The sequence below is a fragment of the Leucopleurus acutus genome (genome assembly GCF_964270905.1).
Source record: "Leucopleurus acutus genome assembly, chromosome: 11".
Taxonomy (NCBI): Eukaryota; Metazoa; Chordata; class Mammalia; order Artiodactyla; family Delphinidae; genus Leucopleurus; species Leucopleurus acutus.
In genome coordinates this window covers 75,244,400-75,265,752 of record NC_139152.1, presented here as the reverse complement: position 1 = coordinate 75,265,752, position 21,353 = coordinate 75,244,400, and positions in this window count along the sequence as shown.

Sequence of the window (21,353 nt, the reverse complement as noted above, 5' to 3'; positions counted from 1 at the left end):
GACCTACACGTCTTCCTCCTCATAGCTGCCTTTGTTAGCTCTGTTAATAGGCATCTATGAAAATGTCTCTTCTACAATTCTTTCCCAGAGTCTGTCTTGCTGATTACAGCTCCCTCAATAACTTACCCTTTGGAGCTGTTCCACTGCTATTACTAAACTGGTTCCAAGAAGGAAATGGATAGGAAGGGTTACACACTTTTGTGAAAGTCGACTGATCCAATGTGGAATGCAAGACTGAAATAATGTGTTCTCCTCTTTTCTATGACATGTCAATTACTGAGGGAGTTTCAAAAATTGTTTTTCTTTTTCCTTCCTGCTATGCAGTAAAAGGAGAATTACATTGTGTGGACTCTTAATATCTTCTCTCACCTTAGCTACTGCTGGAAGTTTGAGGTATGAGATGAACAACATGTCCTGGTTTCTTCCTAATACATGGTACTCCTTATTTTTGCTTCATTTTAGGTTCTTAAAATCTTGTCTTGAAAATCTTCTTTTGATATATCAGTTGCTTCCAATGAGAACCATACCATAAGCTAACATAAACAAACCATACATTGAGGATAAAAATACACACAAGCATACAGAGAGCTTACTCTCAGTCTGTTCTTGATGGGCATCAGGTTTGATATTTATGCAAAATTATGTGCATACAGGTATTGTATAAATAAATGCTGAGAGTCTTACTGAATTATTGAAGTTTCTGAAGCAATGTAATAGCTCAAAAGCACATTTCCCACAATGTGTCCTGTACACACACACAGCCACCCACACCAAAACTAGAATTCAAATAACAAAGTTGGCATTGTGTGTGTCTGCCTTATTCAAATACTATCTGCAGCCTAGTTTCTCAAATTACTCTGCTTCCTACAGAACTAATTTTAAAATGAATCTCCCACTGACTTCAAGGGGCTTTCATCTCTTTAGGATGGTGATGAAGGCTAAAAATGTGTGCTTAGTACCCCAGAACACTGAAGAATGAAGTCTGTGCCAGCCAAGCTCAGAAGTGCTGAAACAGACCCAATTCCTCCCTGGGTGCTGCCCATTAATCCCTGTGAAATCTTTCAAAGGGTTTTAAGTGATAAGCTAAGAGAAAATGGGCCCTAGGAAAAACACCCATCTTTGGATTGACTTCATATCAGAATTCTATAGTCATATCAGAAATGAGACTGCTCACTATACAGCTCCTTTTGTGCTATGAATACAGACTCGTTTTCCCTTATTTTTAGAAAAATCTTAAAATACATTTTGTACAAGGAATGCAATTCAACTGCTGCATTATAAGAAACAACAAAGGAAGTTACTCTAAACAGCATCTCAGCATCGTGGTGTATAATAAACTCTAAACAACTTCCAGGAAATTAAGGTTCTTTTAAATTGTTGAATAAAATGAAGAAAAAATCCTGAGAACACACACACACACACATATGCACGCACACACACAGACAATGGAAATTAATTATGTTATAATTACTGCACACCTGCTCCAGAAACTTGAAGGTACACTGCTATCTTCTTTGTTGATCAGATATAATCTGATTTTGCTCCTTGCTTGAAGTATCTCTGGTCCCCCATCTCCAAAAATAAATTCTCATTGAAGTATGACATTTCCACATCTACTGGCTAATTACTTTAAGAATGGGATTTGTCTTGTATAGTTTTAACCTAATCCTTTTAGTCATGTAGATAAGGTCACAGCTGGGGGTATCGACAGAATAAATTTCTGCCAGAGAGTAATCTATCAGGGTTCTTTACTGTGCCACAGTCTTTCCTCTCCCGTGTTAATATTCTGACAAGGCATCAGTAGAAAAGGTTTTATTCATTTGCTCAAATATCTTTCCTTAAGCATGCTCCTCCATTTTTGCTTCACTGGCTCTTTCTCCAATTTGCTTCTCCATTCATCTCTTCTATTCCTCTTCAGAAATTTGTTGTCATTTTTCTTCCTTTCTGCCATTGACACAAGCTTTTCTTCATATCATTCCTCATACCTCTAAGAAAATTAACTCGAAGACAGTCACTTGGGTCAGATTCTAACCTAAAGTCTTCTAGTTTACCTTGCCTCCTCTTGTCCCAATCTGGATATATCATACTAATTAATATTTGCTTGGACTTTAAAATATTTGAATTATTTTCACATCTATAATTGTAATCTTTACAACTCTTTAAAGGCTTATTATGAATTATTTTCATTTTATATGTGAAAAATAAGATTGAGATATACCCAAACAGACACAAATAACAAAGAGTAAAGGAGAGATTTGAACCCTTGTGTATTTTGGTTCCAAAGTTTATTGGTATCCATTGCATCACAGTGCCTGATTCAACCAAAAACTTCTTAAACCACCACTCCTACAGAAATATTAATGGGCATAATAATCCTAGATAATAGAAAAATTCTATCATATCAGTAGGGAGACATTAGTAGATAGTAGACAGAGGATTCAGAAACTTGTGGTTTTGAATGTTAATGTCTATCAAATCATATAAGGAATTAAAATTTAACCATGACAGATTGAAATACTATTCATAGCTATTGTTTATTAAAATCAATTAGGTAGTCTGTCCTTCTTGCCAAAAGCAGATAATTCAGATGATACAACACCTCTTTTAGGGTGACTTGTCATATCAGTAGGAAGTCTTATTACATTAGATTTTAAACACACTTTCCTTGAGATAGCTGTGGAATGAACTGCTTTCCAAAGGGTTTTGCATAATTTTAATTTGCCTTTTTATTGCTATTAATGGACCATCTGCACCTGTGCTTTTCTATGAAATTTAAAAAGAACATACTGAGAAAATTTTGCAATTTAAAATGCTGAAACATAATTAAATAAACCATGTCAAGTAGAATGAAAATTATATTGATAACTGCTAAATATCAGTAAAAACAAAGAATTTAATACCTAGAGTATATGTTCAAAATTTGAACTAGCAAAAACTAATTTGGGTCTGCTACCAAATTGTTAGCATGCCTTTTTTCTAATTTATGCTCAATTTGCAAAGCATGAAGAAACAAAAAGAATAAAAATGTTTAATTCCAAATAAAATACTTTTCCTTCTAATTGGATTAAAGTTAGAAATCAGGAATAACTCAAATTATGAACTAATCTAAATTATCAACTGACTGTTAGTTCACTGGGGAGATGTGATGACATTTTAGAGAGAATTTTATGGTATAATTCAAATCTTAAGTGGGGAACTGTGATTCTTCTCATTATATCATAATTCTAATTCATACACTTTCCTTTTTTAAGTTTTAGCATTTCCCCTCTGTGTTTAGGGGAAGTTTTCAATGTTCATTCATTCATTCATATCTAATATTCATTCATATTCCATTGGTGCAAACTTAATCACATGGCTACCCTAGTTGCTAACACTGTTAGGAAGCATAATCTCTGGGTATCCTTCTGTCTGCCCCTGTGCCTTAAACATACATGAACTGCTAAAGGAGATAAAAGCAGAATAGATATTGGGGGGTTGTTGACAAAAGTCTGCCCCTTTTTCTGGACACACAGAACATATTCATCATCCTCAGTGGAGTCACCCATGGCATTTTCTGTGTCAAGTTTGAAGCCCACAATCTCTTACTAATGTGCCATTTTCTTCTTGTGATACCTCATCTATAAACTAAGAGACAAGCCTCAGTCAGGCCCATCATCTAATACACAATAATGGAGTAAAAAATAACTCATTCATGGAGATAAAAATAGAAGACATAAAGCACTTAGTGGTCTATAACTGCTAGATCCTGGTGTGTAGGAACTTTGAAATATCCCATTCCTTGCTTAGCTCTCCCTGCTTTTGTTCCTTTGTATCATTCTCTTGGCCATTTTCTTTCATAACATCTGGATCCCTCTGAAGTTTTCCCTTGAATATTATACATTGTGGCCAAAACCAAAGTGAGTTTTGGAGGGTATGCTTTCTTTGGAGGCTATATAATTTTCACTTCTGGCTGATACACATTTGGAAACCTAAGGTCTTGCTTGTTGGCCAGACTTGTGGCTTTTATATTTTTAAGCCATATTCATCCCCTCAAAACTTTAGTGAAGCTTCTATTTGCTTTCCAATCAGATTCCATATAAAAATTCTCATACTTGATGATCTCTCTTAAATAGTTCTTAGACCTGAAGATTCCTCACTTCTATTTTCCAGTTTCTGTTCTAAGGACTATCTTTCTGAGACTATAAGTTTTGGTGAGAAGTTACTGTGATTTTATCTGATCTTTGTAAGTGGGTAGAGCTGCTGTTGTCTGACTGTGCAATACAAATGGGAGGTTTTTGAGAAGGGCTCTGAGCAAGTTTTAGACTGCTCAGGCTACCATAACAAAAATGTCATAGATTAGATGGCTTAAACCAAAAACATCTATTTCTCACAGTTCTGGAAGGTGGGAAATCCAAGATCAAGGCACCAACAGATTCGGTGTCTGGTGAGAGCTTACTGGTTCATAGACAGCCATCTTCTCACTGAGTCATCACATGATGGAAGAAGCGAGGGAGCTCTCTGGGGGTCTCTCTTTTCACTGTCTAGGGCTCCACCCTCATGATCTAATCACTTCCCAAAGACCCTCCTCCCCCCTCATAATACCATCACGTTGAGGATTAGGTTTCAACATATGGATTTCTGATGGACACAAACATTCAGTCTATAGCAAAGTCTTATCTTCTGCTAATTGGGACATACAAGCAAGGGATTTCCCTTTTATAAAAGATACCGATATATGGTCGAGTTAATGTTTAGACTTTGGTCAGACACTCTCTTAGCAAGGTCTATTCCTTTTTATCTCTACACAAACACTGGCAATCCTTACACAAGCTTTTCTCTCTTGTATTTGGCTAAAAGTATCAAGAGGCAGCTAACATAGACAAATATTTAGCCTTTTCTTAGTCTCACTTACTATAACCAAATTTGTAGGTATGACCTTTTTTTTCTTTACAATTGACAGTTTTACTAAATAGGTTGCCATGCCATAAGAAAGGTCATTAGCTTTCCAACCTGCAGTATTTGTACAAGTTGTAGCCTACAACCCAATGGCTAAAACAATGCCACATATTTTTTATGGCAGCACACCTCTTATGACACCAAGTTCTTTATTAGCTAAGGCATAGGCTGAAAATTTATTACAAAGAAACCTCAAAATACAAGGTCTTGAATTAGATAGAAGAATATTCTCTCTTGTGATAAGAGTGTGATCCATAAGAACTCTGATTGGTCAGGTGGCTATATCACCATCAAAATGTGGCTTCCATCTTCAGGTCTAAGATCTGCTCTAGCTGCTGTTCTTGGCCAAGAATAAGAGAAACAAGGATGTATTGGGAGAGCAGCTTTATCTTCAAGGCAATAATCTAGAAGGTGCACATATTTTTGCAGTTCCCCACTGGCCCAAACACAGTCACTGACTGCCAAGAGAGAATAGAAAATACAGTCTCTAGCTAAATGGCCATGTGTCCTGGTCACCAAATTAAATTAAAAAGAAAAAGAAAAAAACTTAGAAAAAAGGAGAATGGATACTATGGAACACAGCTTCTCTTCCACCATTTTCTTTTTTGGAGAAAAGAAACATAATAAAGATCTTCTTAAGACCTAAATATATGGGCTAATAATATGCCAATACCCTGACCAAATCTACTAAGTATATTAATAATTTCCATAAATATAACTCATTCCTAATGTGGAAAAGACTTTAGGAAGGACTTCATTCTCCCATCAATGATTTAATATGGATGTTAAGATTGATTCTTCATTGACACATATTATTTTTAGTTTTATATCTTGGTCTTTTATTGGTCTACAAAGTACTGGCCAATATTAAGAGCTTAGGCTTTTATTTTATTTTTTGTCCTGGACAATTATTTTCAGACACAGAAATTTCCAAACACATAAATAATTTTTAAAAGGATGTATATTATTTGATTACTAGAGGAACAACTATTAAAGTAGCTAGTGATTCCTATTCTCATTAATCATTCTTTCTAAACTTAATCCAGCTATGATATGTACTACTTCATTTGGAATGTTTCTTGCAAGTTCATTTTCATTTCTAGGTTTAGTCAAAAGCTCTAGGCCACTTGAGCTCAAATTTCTCTCTCTATGCATCAGACTTCCTGAGGACTTGTTTCTCTACCATAAATAACCTTTATTAGCCTCACAAAGAAATGACACTTGTAGACTAAGTCCTTCACTTGTTCTCTTAGTCTTTTGTATGATTCTAAACCACACTTTTAAAGCTGCATTCTGCAGAGCCCTGGGATTCTGCAAAGATGCCAATGTCGGACAGAGACAAGGGGTTAGCTTTTCCTGGACTATGAGCTCTCCCAATCCACTTCAGAGAAAAAAGCTCAACACTTACCTTTGTTATATATCAGAGCTCTGCTTAAGATTTTCTTTGGGAAAAAAGTTCAACAGCTTAAAATGCATTTGAAAATCAGAAATCTCTGAAGTTCTGTGCCACTATTTTCAACTTCCTACAATTATCCCCAATTCATGAAAAAATTAGAAGAAAATAAAGAAGTCAAATGGAGCTTCCTCTGTTAAGGGCTCCAATCATTCTCTGTTAGTCCTCTCCAAACAAAAACACAAAGTTAATTTTCCATTTTATTCTTTGAGAGTGAAATATAAAAACAAGTAATATCCCATATCTCTCCCTCTGAAAGCTTTATGTGTAGCTAAGCCATTGTTACTTGATCAGATAGGTAATAGAGCAGAGGATATAGGGTAATATTTGTATTGGCATGACAACCACTGACAAATGTCTAATTGCAATAGAAAAGTCTCACTAATTATAATGGAATAGTTATGACCACTAAGTAATTTCCTAGGTCCTCTATTGAGTTAGTTACCTTGACTTATTTCCTATCTAGTTTCCTAAAAACATTGTTGAAATATTATAGTTCCCTATATGAACAAGAACAACTTCATATTTTCTAGCCTTGAAATATCAATTTAATGCATCCCACTGAGGAGCCTTTTATGGAAATGTTACCATTTTGACCTCTATTATTTCAGTACATCATTGTAATGAATAAAGAGTTAAAAGCAGATTGGTGCCTTATTGAGTTTTGTCTTGAACTGAAATCCTGAAAAGAAACAATGCATATTTTACTCACTTTTGGTCTATAACATGCCTAATGAGCATGCATTACAAAATTTTCTTTTTGGCTTATAGCTATTGTGCAAGGAGGGAGGTGTTAAGGAAACAAAAAGCTTACCCTTTTGAAGTTTTAGAGCATTTACTTTAAAAAAAAGAGAGTCAAGTTAAATAAATAATATTTTCTTTAGTATTTATTGCGTAGGTGGAGGCAATGTGGGAGAGGGGAAAGAGTACTAGGTGGAGAGGTAGGACCTTGGTGTCACATTCTCAGAATTGTCAATAATGGAGCATCAGTTTAATCATCTCTAAAGCACTGGGTTAGACTAGGATAATCCATTTTGGATTTCCTAGTCCAAATCATTTCCACTCATAATTTTATTGGGAAAGGTTATCACAATTATTCAAAACTTTACAGTCAGTTCTCAAATAAATATATTTTAAATCTAATTTTTAAAAATGTTATTGAAATACAAAATTGGAAAAAATATGAGAACATTAAGGTAACTCATTTTTTATTTATATAGAGCATTTAAAATTTTAGTTATGTTACTCCTTAAATACCAAAATATCGTCATTTGTACTTATCTAAATGTACAGAATTCCATCAAAGGGAAGCAATCTTTCTACAGCTTTCCTTTCTAAACTATAGCTTTGGAAAAAGAAGCTAGTTGAGATGGGTTATGTTTTGCTTTGTTTTGTTCTATTAAAAGAGTATTAAAGGAGAACTGGAGACTTAATTTTACTTATTCAAAATGCTATTTGTGCCAAATTATATTTTAAAGTAATGCATAATGATTTTAAATCTACAAGCGTCATTTTCTGTTTTAGAATAGGTTTTGATGATTAAATAACCCTAAATTTGTTTTTCAATCTTCAGAGGAGGGTTATTTAGCATAGTTCAACCATAGTTTTTCTAGCCGCTCACATTGAAGAGATATATTCTCCATCTCAGCCAATGCATCTCTCCGTAATGCTCTGAAGAGCAGGCACGTGGCTTTAATTTTCTGGGACAGAGTTTTGAAAAGCCTTATGGCATTTGTTTTCATTGTAATTCCTGAGGCCTTTAAAATAACATTCTGGAGTAGTTGGAAAAGGATGTCAACTATAGCAATAGTTGACAGCTCAGTGTTGCTATTCAGCATTAATTAAAATAGTGGATTTAGACTTAGCAGCTCTTTAATGTGCTGTATATTCAAGTATTTAGTACAAAAAAAAAAAAAAAGAACTGAGTTTTCAACAACAACAAATCAGCAAGCAGGGATTTTGCTGTGATTTTTCCAAAATGATAAATACAGCTTTGAATTGCTACCTTGAAAGAGTCCCACTGTGTATTGAAAAATAGGCAGATCTCTTCAAAGCATATTTCTAACAGATGGAATAAAATCTTCCCCTTTGCTGTCAATCTTGTGTTTCATTTCTCTTTGAATCTAGTGGTATAGAATTTATCTGTATTTTTATCATAAATTTGTGGGCATAAATAGATAAAAATAAACAATATCTGTATATAGTTTTATATTAAGGGCTATCTGGATTTACAGAGGTAAAATGCAATAGGTTTGAGTAATTACTGATTTAAGTCTAAATATATTTTACTTTTATTTTCATGTATGAAACAAAAGAAAATGCAGTGTGAGCCTGCCTGTATTCATTCAAGAATGAGTTAGTTCAGAAACTTTTCTATTATATATGCAAATTTAATGACACATGCTATGTTCTCCATCTAGAGTGTGAGGAGTATCTTAGAAAAGCATAGGTTGGCCCAATTTTACTTTATAGGTGAGTCTGTCAGTTCAGTTTCTCTCTAAAATTATACACCAGGACAATTATATTTCTGATATCAAGTACAAATACAGCTTAAATGCTATGGAAAATTCTGTTAAGGCAGTACCGCCGTATATTAGTAGAAACAATACAGCCTTCTAATTCTGCCTCTCACTCACCATGCTTATACAGGCAAATTACATAGTCTCCAAGAGCTTCAGCTTCCTAATCTGTAAAATGAGTTATTGTGCTGCTTAAAAGAATAATATGTATGTAAGATATTTCTCTCAAACTATAAACTCAGGAAATGTTCTCTTAGAACCACTCTGCCCAGTGCATTAGCTCCACTGAGATACAATACTTAAATCTAAAATTGTTGTCAGATAAATGAGAAAAAAAATAATCATCACACTTCTGTAGCATCACTTCCTTTAGAAGTTCTCCAAACAGAGGCATGTGCAAAGTGCTCAGGCACTACCTGAATGGCATAAAGCAATGCCGCTGAATGTGGATGTGAGCAGCTATATCCACATGGCGATGTGCATTTATGGTGGGTGTTTTTTTTTGGAATCATCCTATTGAGGTCTCCATTCTAACCCCTAAGGGCACCTCCTCCCAAAAACTTATCTATTTTTAAAGATAATTTATTTTTGTTAAAAATTCAATACTTAATCCAATTTCTTTGAAATAAAAACAAATAAAGAAGAAAATAAAATTTATTAGAGATGAGCACTATTAATATTTGGGAATTTTTTTTCCATTTTCTCTATGAGCAAGTGTACATATGGGTTCATACTGTAGGTACTCTTATAATTTACTCTTAATCATACCATCAAACATTTTTGAAAATATAATTTTCAATTTTTCTATAATTATCCATAATATGAAGCTAGCATAATTTTTAGCCATTATCTTATCGTGGGACATAAAATTGTTTCCAACATTTTGCTATATAAAATAATACCACAATCAAAAATTGTACATAGTTTTGTCTGCACCTTTGATTATTTTTATTCTAAGAGATTTCTAGAAATTCAATTATGTGGTCAAAAATTTTAAATATTTTAAGACAATTGGCAAATATTTTTAAACGCACGTATATATAGTGAAGCAACGTACATTCTTATTGACACTGAAGCAACAATTATTCTTGTTGACAGTATTTAAAATATTCATCTTACTATTCCCTTACCAGAGATGATTATTTTCATCTTACATGCACACGTACATGTGTGCAAATACACACATGCTCTAATGAGAATAATTTTGGGGCTTATTTATTCAAGTTACTACATCACTCTTATTTTCCCTTCTAATATTTAGCCTCCACAACACAATTGATATTTCCTATCAATAAATGAACAAAGCCTCCTACTGTCCTTCACTATGATATACATCCTAGATTTTATATCTAATATTTGTTTAAAGCTATGCTTCAACATATCAGTGGATGCCTAAGACTATCAATAGGGTGAGTTGTATTCCTAGATGAATTCTAAAGTAAATTTTACTAGTTACTAGAATTTTTTTGTCAAATAAGAAAAATAGAAATTGGAATAAAATTGCTATGTAAATTAGTATAATGTGAATTAAATTAAAGTTTTGGAACATTGACAGTGAAAATACTCTCATTTATTGTAAAACAGAACCCCTTAATAAAGGATTCAAGGGACAAGACTAATATGTTCCTACCCACAGGCTAATTATTTTAATTACATTTATAAATGTCGAAGATTATTTCTGGACACCTAATTCAAAGTATGCTTGCTCTCATAGAGTGGGAATGAGATAAATTCATTGGAACTTGAATTGTGGTTTGGTCACTCATTGTCTTTATAACCATCATCAAGTTACTTAATTTCTATTATCCTGCAATTTCTCATCCTTTAAATGAATAAGAGAATACCTACTTCCCAGAGCTATTTGAAGGGTAAGATAAAAAAATCCATATATATATTTCTCAGACATAATAAGTATTCACAATAGTGATTTTGTATATGAAACAATTTTTATGAGGTAATAAAAGCATGGTTTTTCATGATAAAACACTGAGGAAACCTTCTTTAAGGAAAATTATGTTTATTATTTCATAGATTAAAAAATTTAGAAACATTTGTTCTTCAAAAATTCTAATTCCTGAAACATTCTTAAAGACAGTAGGTTAATTTTGCCTGTTGTATGATCAAAACCCTTAATTCCTGTTCTGTTTAATTCCTTGGTCTCTGAAGATTTCAGTACTTGTCCAAGTTCCAACTAGATTTAGGAAGCACAAAATGAGACATACAAAAAACTCCCAAATCTTAAGAATGCTGAAGACACCAGAAAGGTAAATCCTTCCCTGGCAAGCTGTATAATCTCAATCACTTCTGCTTTCAAAGAGCCTTTAGGGCTTCCCTGGTGGCAAAGTGGTTAAGAGTCCGCCTGCTGATGCTGGGGACACGGGTTCGTGCCCCAGTCTGGGAGGATCCCGCATCCCGCATCCCGCATCCCGCATCCCGCATCCCACATCTCACATGCCGCAGAGCGGCTGTGCCCGTGAGCCATAGCCGCTGAGCCTGTGAGTCCGGATCCTGTGCTCTGCAACGGGAGAAGCCTGCGTACCGCAAAAAAAAAAAAAAAAAAAAAAAAATAGCCTATAAAAAAATACTGTATTTGGAAGCTCAGCATTTTTCAGATTTTATCCATAGACAAAAATTTTTAAATTGTTCCCTTTGCTAAGATATCATGGAGAAAAATAGAAAACATTTTATGCAAAGTTCAAAAGGAATGTTATGATTCTCCCGTCAGATGTTTATGATTATTTGTTCTTCTTTCTGATCATCTTGTAACCCAAATGCAATCTTGCTGTTTTTACTGTTGCTTTCGAGTTCTCCTTTAACATTCAGGCCTCGAAACTTGGCCTCCAAACTTTCTTAAGTGGAACTTTGGTTCCTTGAAAATCCATGTTAAGAATATCCTTTGTGAGAACCAATTAAAATATGAGAAAGAACAGGCTGACTAAAAGAAGCTTAAATAGCTGGAGGGAATTAGACGAGACAAAGAAAACATCCTTTAATGTTAAGTTTGGTTAGTCTTTGTAATAGGTTTTAAAGGATGTGTCACTTTTTGATCAGTGTTCCAGCAAATCTTGGGAAAATGGCCTAGATATTCCACATTTTCATCAGGAAATAATAAATACTAATGAAGGAATGCCCCAATTACTTTCGTTTATTCAAAGCCCACTTTAATTTGCACCCAGTTACTGTGAATGCTATTACAAATTGTCATTGCATCACTACTGGGAGCAGTAACATGTTTGGAACCATAACAATATGGTCTGTATAAACCTTGCTCATTCTACCTTTGAAAGTTACAATCGATTTTGTATTATCAATCTTACTCTCACATAGAAACCTTTCTATGGTAGTTACATCTTGAACACTTTATCCTTAGAAAATTACATATCTACCACTCAGTGTACTATGTGATGTCATTTTGTATACTACACAGTTCTAAATAGTTAAATAACTCAGTATACTAGACACCCATAAATGAAGATATTTCCAGATTTAAAAAAAAGACTACGAGAATTTCGGGTTCAGTGGGTAAAGGAGTAAGATCAGTGATCAGAAAAATGAATTATGTGGTCAGATCCAGAAAAGTGAAAAGACTGTTTACCTCATATGGAATTGGTCAAGCAAGTATCTCAGAAATAAATCTGTAAGTAATACAAAGTTATAGATGCATTTCTGTGGTGCTGAACAAGTCAGATAGTAGAACATGTTTTTACATTCTCAACATGCCCTCATGTAAGAAGGACTACAGTATTGATATTATGATTTAAAGTTTGCTAATTTCTCTCTCTCCTCGAGTTGTGAAACCTCTTTTCTAGATAACAAGCCATAGAAATGTCTACTATATAACTAATGTGTATAGGCTAGTCATATGAAATTGTCATTATTTGACTACCTTTGATTTAAAAAATGGCATTTAATATGGATCCACCTAATCAAACAAATCTTGACAGGGTCATTGTATTAGTTTTCTAGGACAGCTGTAACAAAGTACTCCTGGAACAGGAGTAGGAGAGGAAATGTGAAGGGACATGTGTATGTTCATATGAATTTGAGTACTTTAAAAATATGATATATGAAAAAATGTTCTCATTAAAATGTAATTATTGTCAGAAACATTTTCTAATTACTTAAAACATTCCAGAAGAGACTAAGAACTTTAAATTGTTACGATCCTTGAATTTTTGGAATACTTTGATTATGAAAAACCTAAACCTTGGGAACTGCTACGGGATCATCTGCTGGGCAATTGTTATTCAGCATGTGTCCTGGATGGTGAAAGGACCAATGACAAAAGTCTTCAGCTAGGCAGTGGCTTTTCCACTAGAGAAGAGGCAGGGTTATTAATATGTAGATACCATCTCAAAGCTTTTTTGTGCAGAGTACCAGGAGGAAACTTCAGGATATATAATACACATTGATTACTGCATTGGTTCACTGAAGACATTGTCCTTATGTCTCAAATTGAAGGAACAGTCAGATAAATTCTTAATATATTTTATACATTCTCTCTCATGCTAAAGCATTTTAGAAAAAAAATATGCTACCTCCAACTGATTTATGCAGGGCCATGTAGTGTATTAGGAGAGCACCAGGCTGTGTCAGGAGGCAGAATTTTTATTACTGACCCTGCCACTAATAAGCTGTGTGATGTTGTGTTAGTTAAAACACTGGTATAAAAAAAAGGCATTTCATCTCTTAAGTAAATCCTGCTTCACCATGCTGCTTTCCCTTATTTATTTTCAAACCATAAAGGAGGGGGCTCAGTTGAAGAGTTTCTCAACTTTGCTTCATTCATGTTTTTAAAAACTCCATAGATCTAAACACTTCTAATGATTAATCATGATGAAACATGGTGCTGGAGCTGTATTATTATCACTCCTTTCTCTGAAGGAGATCTTATACCAGCGTGGCTGGTGTGACCTGAAATCTAGAGCGCACCCTTAAAATGGGCATCTTACTTTAGTCTGAGCACAATGGCTCCACAGTATAATAAAACTCAGGAGCAGATCTTGGGAGGGAAGCCAGGTATTGATTAGTTCTTATGTGCTGACCGCTATGGGAATTTCTGAGTTTCACACAAATGAAAGTACAAATTGTTTTTTGGAAATCGTTGCAAGACCTTTTACAAATGATTTATCTATCGATCGATCGATCGATCAATCAGATGTCTCTCTCACACACATATATACATGTACATGCACATACACCATACACAAACAAAAATATAAAAGCTGAAACACTTGGGCAACTTTATCCTCAGCTTATGTACAAGAATACTCTCCCACCGCAGGTAACAAAAATGGGGAGTAAGTATAAACAGAAAATGGAGCAGCCTGTCCTTATGTGCTCCACACACTGAGTGAAAGTGTTCCCTTGAACACAAACCTTGTCATTTCCCTTCTACCATGGATTTCATATAACTAGTTCAACACAACCAACAAAATAAATATTACATAATAATTTTTAGCATTTGGATTTACCAGAAGGAATGGATGAATTAATTTACTTGTGAGTTGAGAATCAAATGGGGTCTCTACCATTTAGACACTAAATATTTAGTCCCTCACTTAATAGGTATGTATAAATTGCCTATTATATGCGAGCATATCAATAGGTATTAGGGATAAAATAATGAGAAAAATATATGTGGACTTACTCTTAAGGAATTTATTATTTTGTAGGAGAAACTGGCATTAATAAGCATAAAAATAAGTGCTAGCAAGAAACATATGGAACAGCATGAGAGAAGAGGAGAATCCAGCCAAATTTGGAGGGATAGGGATAGTTTCAATGAAGTGACTTTGAAATAAAATGAGAATAAGTCAGAGTTAGGTAAAGCATAGGAGGAAGAACATGGTAGACAGAGTGCTCAAAGTCTCTGGAAAACAAAAAGAATATAGTACACAAAGAGGCTGAGTGTAGGCCCTTGTGGCTGGAATTAAGAGAGAAAAGGTGACATTGATGTGTGATGACAATTGGGCAAGAACAGAGATGAGACCCAATGGGATCTTGCGGGTCATAATGAGAATTTTACATAGGTGGAATGCAGTGGGTTAATGCTGTGGGTCAAGGGGTTTCAATCACATCTTGCTTTCTTTGAAATGTGTGTAATTAATATGCCAACCAATTCAACTAGCTTTAATTAAATTGCTGTCATTGTTGTTCTTATTACTATTATTATTATTATAAATTTCTCTACAATCTGCCAGATGGTCCTTGCAGTTAATTCTATTGTTTGTGGTTGTCAAGACCACTTGTTCTACTGATTTTCATCTTGGGACATAGTGATTATCTAAGATATGGTCTGGTTAAAAAAAAAGTGCAACTTTGGCAAACATATACATTTTTAAAATATGATGCTTTCCTTCATATCCAAAATATACAAAAATCTGTTGAAATGTAAAAGTTGAAATGTAACTTTAAGTGTTAATATGATTTTAAAGTTTTGTGTGAAAACTCAAAAATTAAATACATCTCAGATTTTTTTAAAATGTATTTATAGCTCCCCTTTGATGATTATATTTTGGCTCAATAATTGAGACAGTTCACCTTTGATTTGCCTATGGATGCCTGGTGTAAACACTTTTCCTAACTTTACCTTTCTCTTCTTTCTAGCAATCCCTTTAACAGGAACAATGTTTGTAACTGTTATAGGAAACATCAGTTATAGTATATTATCTGAGATTAAGCTTATTGAATATTCTCTGGGCTTTGCAGTGGACAATCCTAGAATTTGCTAGTTTCGCTAAATACAGTTTATAGGAAAAGAAATACTGTAAGAACACTTTAGAATAATATCAATAATTAATGTTTTATCTCACATTAAGACTGAGAAAAAAAATTTTAAATATGTGATTTCATTTGAGTAGTTAACAACTCTTGTCAGATATAGTGTCATTATTTCCATTTTATAGCCCAAGGTATTAAAGGTCAGAGGTAAAGTTCTTTGCCAAAGGACATCCGATAGTTGATCTATGGTGAAATCTTTGTCTTCTGTTCCATTTCTTATTTTCCTTCCATCACTCCACTACTCTTCATATATACACTAGAGCCTGTTATACTGAATTTGTAGAAGAGTGTGCTATATATTTAACTACATGTGTAATTACGTATTTGGCAAATTGGAGACATTTTTCGCCAACTTTCTAGTATCAAGATCTGTGGCAGCAAAAAGTATCCAAGGAATCAAGCTCAACATTTCAAAGTAATACCTTTTCCCTTTGACATCCCTCCCTGTGTTTTCAATTATCTCCTTGACTTATGGATGTTCTAAGCCTCAATACTCATGATTTTTTTTCAAAAGCTGAAATTATATTTTCTCCAAGCATCCTTTCTTCTTTGTGCCATCTTAGTATTAATAATGGACCTATTCTTCCTGTCACTGAAGATGCCAGCCTCAGTGTGATTTTGAGATACTTTCTTAATTCCCTTTGACATACAGAATGGATTAATCCAATCTTTTTTTTTTTTTTTTTTTTTTACAGAGTTGTCTGATGCTGTCTCTCCCTCTTACCTTTCTGAAGTGCTAATCTGCAGACAGATACCCAGCTTGCATATATTTATGTTCTCAGGAAAAGACACATCCCTTCCTCTCCCATTAGTGTAATCTCCAACAAGCTGACTGTTAGAGTGTCTCTTATAATGGCCACACTTTCGCATCTCATTGAAAAAGTCAGGATGAATTAATTGAAACATTTAACCAATTGCATTTATCCTCAGAACATCATCATAAAATGAGACATTTTACGTAAGGGGGTTTTCTGGTTACCTTAAGTATATTCTTTTTAACACCAACATTTTTGTTTTAACTATTTGTGACCCACATTTCCCCAAGACAATGAGATACCTGAGTTTTACAGACTCCTTTATCCCCTTCTGCTGATGTCCTGTAGTTCTAACCTCCACTCCCTTAGTTTTTGCCAATTATTTCTAGGTATCTGCAGAGACATTTAACATAGTTTTCATACTGCTCCAGTGGACGCTGCATTCTCCCTTGAACTCTACTGGAAAGTCCCATTTCTCCTGCCCCTGGATGCATGGCCCCTGACCCTGCTCCACTGGGCTCCAACATTTTTGCCAGATGGCGACACCACTATGCCATTGTCCCTACATCACAAAACGAACTTTGCCTTCTCCCCTCTCCTTAGCCCCAGCCCCTGCTAGATATTCCCACTCCACTAGGTTCTGAGGGTCCCGCTGGTTATTCCATTCTGTTTTTTTGAGTATTAAAATCTTTAATGCCGCTCTTCCAGGGGCTCGTGGATAGCTGCCTGAGTATTCATTGTGCCAAAGCCCCAGGTTATCCTACAACAGAGAGGGAAACCCTAAAACAATGATATTTGGGTTGAGATTTGTACATGGTTTAGTTGAAATAACTTCCGCAAGTTTTATTTGTTTGTTTTGCTTGTTTATTTTGTTTTGTTATATCTTAATTCCAGGTCATTGATTTAATCACTTCCATCACAAAGTCCCTTTCAAATTTATTCATGTCTATATATACTCTTTTATCTCCATTACTCACTTCCATTCCCTCTTCATAGTCAATAACTCTAATGTATTTAATGAACATCTTTTTGATCTTATAACTATGCTTTTGAAATATATATTGTGTTTTTGAACAAATGTCATTTTGGACCATATATTACAACTATTTTTTTTCTCTCGTTACTATGCTTTCAAGTTTGCTATATGTACATCTAGTCTGTGGTTTCTGACTGTTGCATGGTACCCCAGCATGTGCAGCCATAGCATGTTGACTATCCAGTTCCAGTGATAGATACCCAGATTGTAGCCAACTCATCACCATCTCAACTAATGCTACAATTTACAGGAGGGGTCATATCCCCTTGTGGTCCTGTGTGAGGATTTGTTTGAGCCACATACCTAGAAGAAGAACTGCTGGACAATATACACACTGAATTTAAGTATGTGTTTCCAGGTTGTCCTACAGAATAGCAGCACCAGTCTACATTCTCACCACCACATGGGGATTTCTCTTTACATCTACACTATGCTAACACTTGGAATTATCTGGCAAAGTACAGATGTTCACCAATATTTCTTATTCTCCTCTTTCTGGACATAAGGTAGTGTTGTACTTTCATACCACTTCAAGTTAGATGTAGCTATGTGACTTGCACTGAGCAATGGAACATGCACAGAAGTGACATGAGAGTTGGTACCTGAGTGGCCATGTGAGGCTTATTATTGAGTCAATGTATTGTACTTGGCTACATCTTCCTTTGTTTAGAGCTCCCTTACATGAGATCTTTTAGTGGGTTGACACTGTGGGATCCCTCTAGCATTCCCCAGACATAATCAAATATCCTTGAACCTCTATATTTAGACTTAGACCTGGCTCAAGATGAGATCCCTGTTAGAGATGTCTACCACATACCCACATTTTTCTGCCTTTTCAGAGGACAGAGTTTATTGTGTATTTTCTTGATGGCCAAGTCCATCATTTACAACGTCAAATACTACAAAACATTGTATTGGAAAATGTGCTCAGGAACTCCTGAAATGTACAAGGCAGTGCTAAATTAAACTAAAAGAGCCCAGAAAATGATGCTACTTGGGATCTTGCATCTACTTTTCTACAATTTTCTTTTCTCATTCATCCTGTCATTCTGCAGGTACTCTACATCCTGTTAGTGTCCTTTCTCTTTCAGATGTTCTCAATTCCTCCACAAAAGCAGAAGCAATAACTTTTAAAGAATAAAAAATCACCTCCACACACTCACTGAATGACTTTCTTATAGTATATGTTCAATTAATATTTTTGTATTTGTTGTTTTGAATTTTATATGATTGCAAAATATGAGAAGTGAGATTATTGTAATGGCCTGAAACAATGGCAAATATTTCTTGAGGGAATGACTGAGGGATCACCTATGGATAAAGTGAAGAAGTTTAATGTCAGTATTTAATGGCTCATTTTGCTTCATTAAGGATCCTTTGTTCTACTTTTTTTTGAGGTATAGTTGACATATAACATTATATTTGTTTCAGGTGTAAATCATAATGATCAATATTTGTATATATTGCCAAATGATCATTACAATGAGTCTAATTAACATCAGCCACCATTCATAGTTACAATTTTTCTTCTTGTGATGAGAATTTTTAAGATCTACTCATTTAGTAACTTTCAAGTATGCAATACAGCATTATAAACTGTAGTCATCATTCTTACATTACATGCCCAGGACTGACTTATTTTATAATTGGAAGTTTGTACCTTTTGACTCCAGGTTTTAAATTACCAATTCTCAGTTCTGTTTCAGTTAGTTGAGGTTACACAACAAATGTTCTTTGAAATAACTGCAATTATTATGTTAAACTTAAAAAAATATGTTTGGTAAGTCAAAAGACCAACACTTTTTAGGTATTTAGTATAAAAAACTTTCAGGGAGGACATCAGAATATTTTTTTCTCATCTGTGTTTGCTCATTTATAAGATCAAATATCTATAAGATCATCTTTTAGTCCCTTCTTCCTCAGATATGCACTATTGAGTCTATATATATGTATGTCAAGAGCTTTTAAATTTTTATTGACAGCCTAAAATTTAAATATTTATAAACAGATGTTTTAAAATATGCAGATATCTAACTTTTAGTTTTATAGATAAAATATATCCAAATATGTTGTTATCCAGGGTCTACTTGGGGGAAAAAACAGTCTTTATTTTAGAAAAACAAAAATTGTTTTTACATACACACAGCTGAATGCATTTTAATGTACAAGCAAAAATATTTTAAGATAATACTTGTTTACCCATTTTGGAACTACTACTAATTCCATATTCTTAGAATTATGAATCATCATTTCAACAGTGTCCTTTTCAAAGTGTCACCAGTGTGTTTCTACCTGAAATGTTTTTTAACAATTTCAAATCAGTCATCAGGAGACCAGCTAAAGACTCAAAGGTGCTATATGAATAACGTTTTACTTTTAAAAGTGCATCTTACCTTGTTTTCCCTCATACGGGGTGGTGCTCAGTGGAGGACTGAGGTAGGATGGTATTAGTCAAGAGCAGCTTACTGAATTAGCTCAGCTCTGACAGCAGTGTGGGGGTCATCCGTGCACAATGGGGAAGAATTGGTCCCCAGATGCCAATGACGACGAAAACGGTCTACAGCATGGCTTTTAAGGTGAAAAGAGGGCTTTATAAGCTTGCAGTAGTGGCCTGTTCTGACTTATAAGGGGTAAACGAGGATTCACTCTGGGTTTAGGAATTTAACCAAAGCCAAAGAACTAGTTAGAGATAAGCCAAGACTAGAACTCATTTTTTGTCTTCCTTGCAGATTTTCTTTCTCCACAGCGCACTCCCTCTGTGTAATACCTTATATAACTTTTCTTTTTGGCTTTATAGAATAATTTTACATTTGTTGCTTCTTCAGACTCTTTGCAAAACAGTTTTTTTCTGACCTATATTCATTTAAAACATGACATATTCAGAGAGAAAGAAGCCTCATTCAGACAGAATTCTTTAAGGGGCACTGTTTAACTCCACCCATACTAATATTGACTAGAAATTTCCATAGTTCTATTCAGTCTGTTATATATTTATAATAATAACCAAAGGTGTTTGTCAGCTGTTATATATTTATAATAATAACCAAAGGTATTCATTGCCTTAGGGCTTTATGCAGGCAACGAAAGGATTCATTAAGAAAAATGAACTTGTACGCTGTAATGAGGAATATATGTAGTTTACAATATGGAATGCTCTAAAATACATGCCTGGTTTTCTGAGACCATCCTCCAATTCCTCTTCAATAAAGAGAGGAGGATAACATGTGACCAGATTGGCTATGGATATTTTCTTTTTTTTTTTTTTTTTTTTTTGCGGTACGCGGGCCTCTCACTGTTGCGGCCTCTCCCGCTGCGGAGCACAGGCTCCGGACAACCAGGCTTAGCGGCCATGACTCATGGGCCCAGCCGCTCCGTGGCATGTGGGATCCTCCCGGTCCGGGGCACGAACCCCCGTCCCCTGCATTGGCGGGCGGACTCCCAACCACTGCGCCACCAGGGAAGCCCTGGATATTTTCATTTAAGTTGGGAGAATCTGCCTGTGAATGAAGCTTACTTTGTCCCAACTTAATTTTTCTTGGGATGTCTACTTGCTGTTTCAGGGTATCTCTTACCAAGTCTAATTTTTTTTTATGCCTAGTCTCAAAGTACCTACTTTAAATGCAAAAGTTGTATGTTTTGTTGTCTACTGGAAGCTTCACTTCCTTCCAATATATTCTGCAAAATGTTGCAAAGACTGTGAGGCTTCAGCTTTCTGTTTCTCTGAGAATTCTGAGTATGTTTCCTTCGGTGGCTGCATTCTCTTGTAGGTTTATTACTTCTGTTGAGAATGCTATTTTAAATCTACTTTGCCTGGAAGAGTTCCCTCCAAAAACGAATCCCCCCATTGTGCAAAATATAGCCACCATAATATT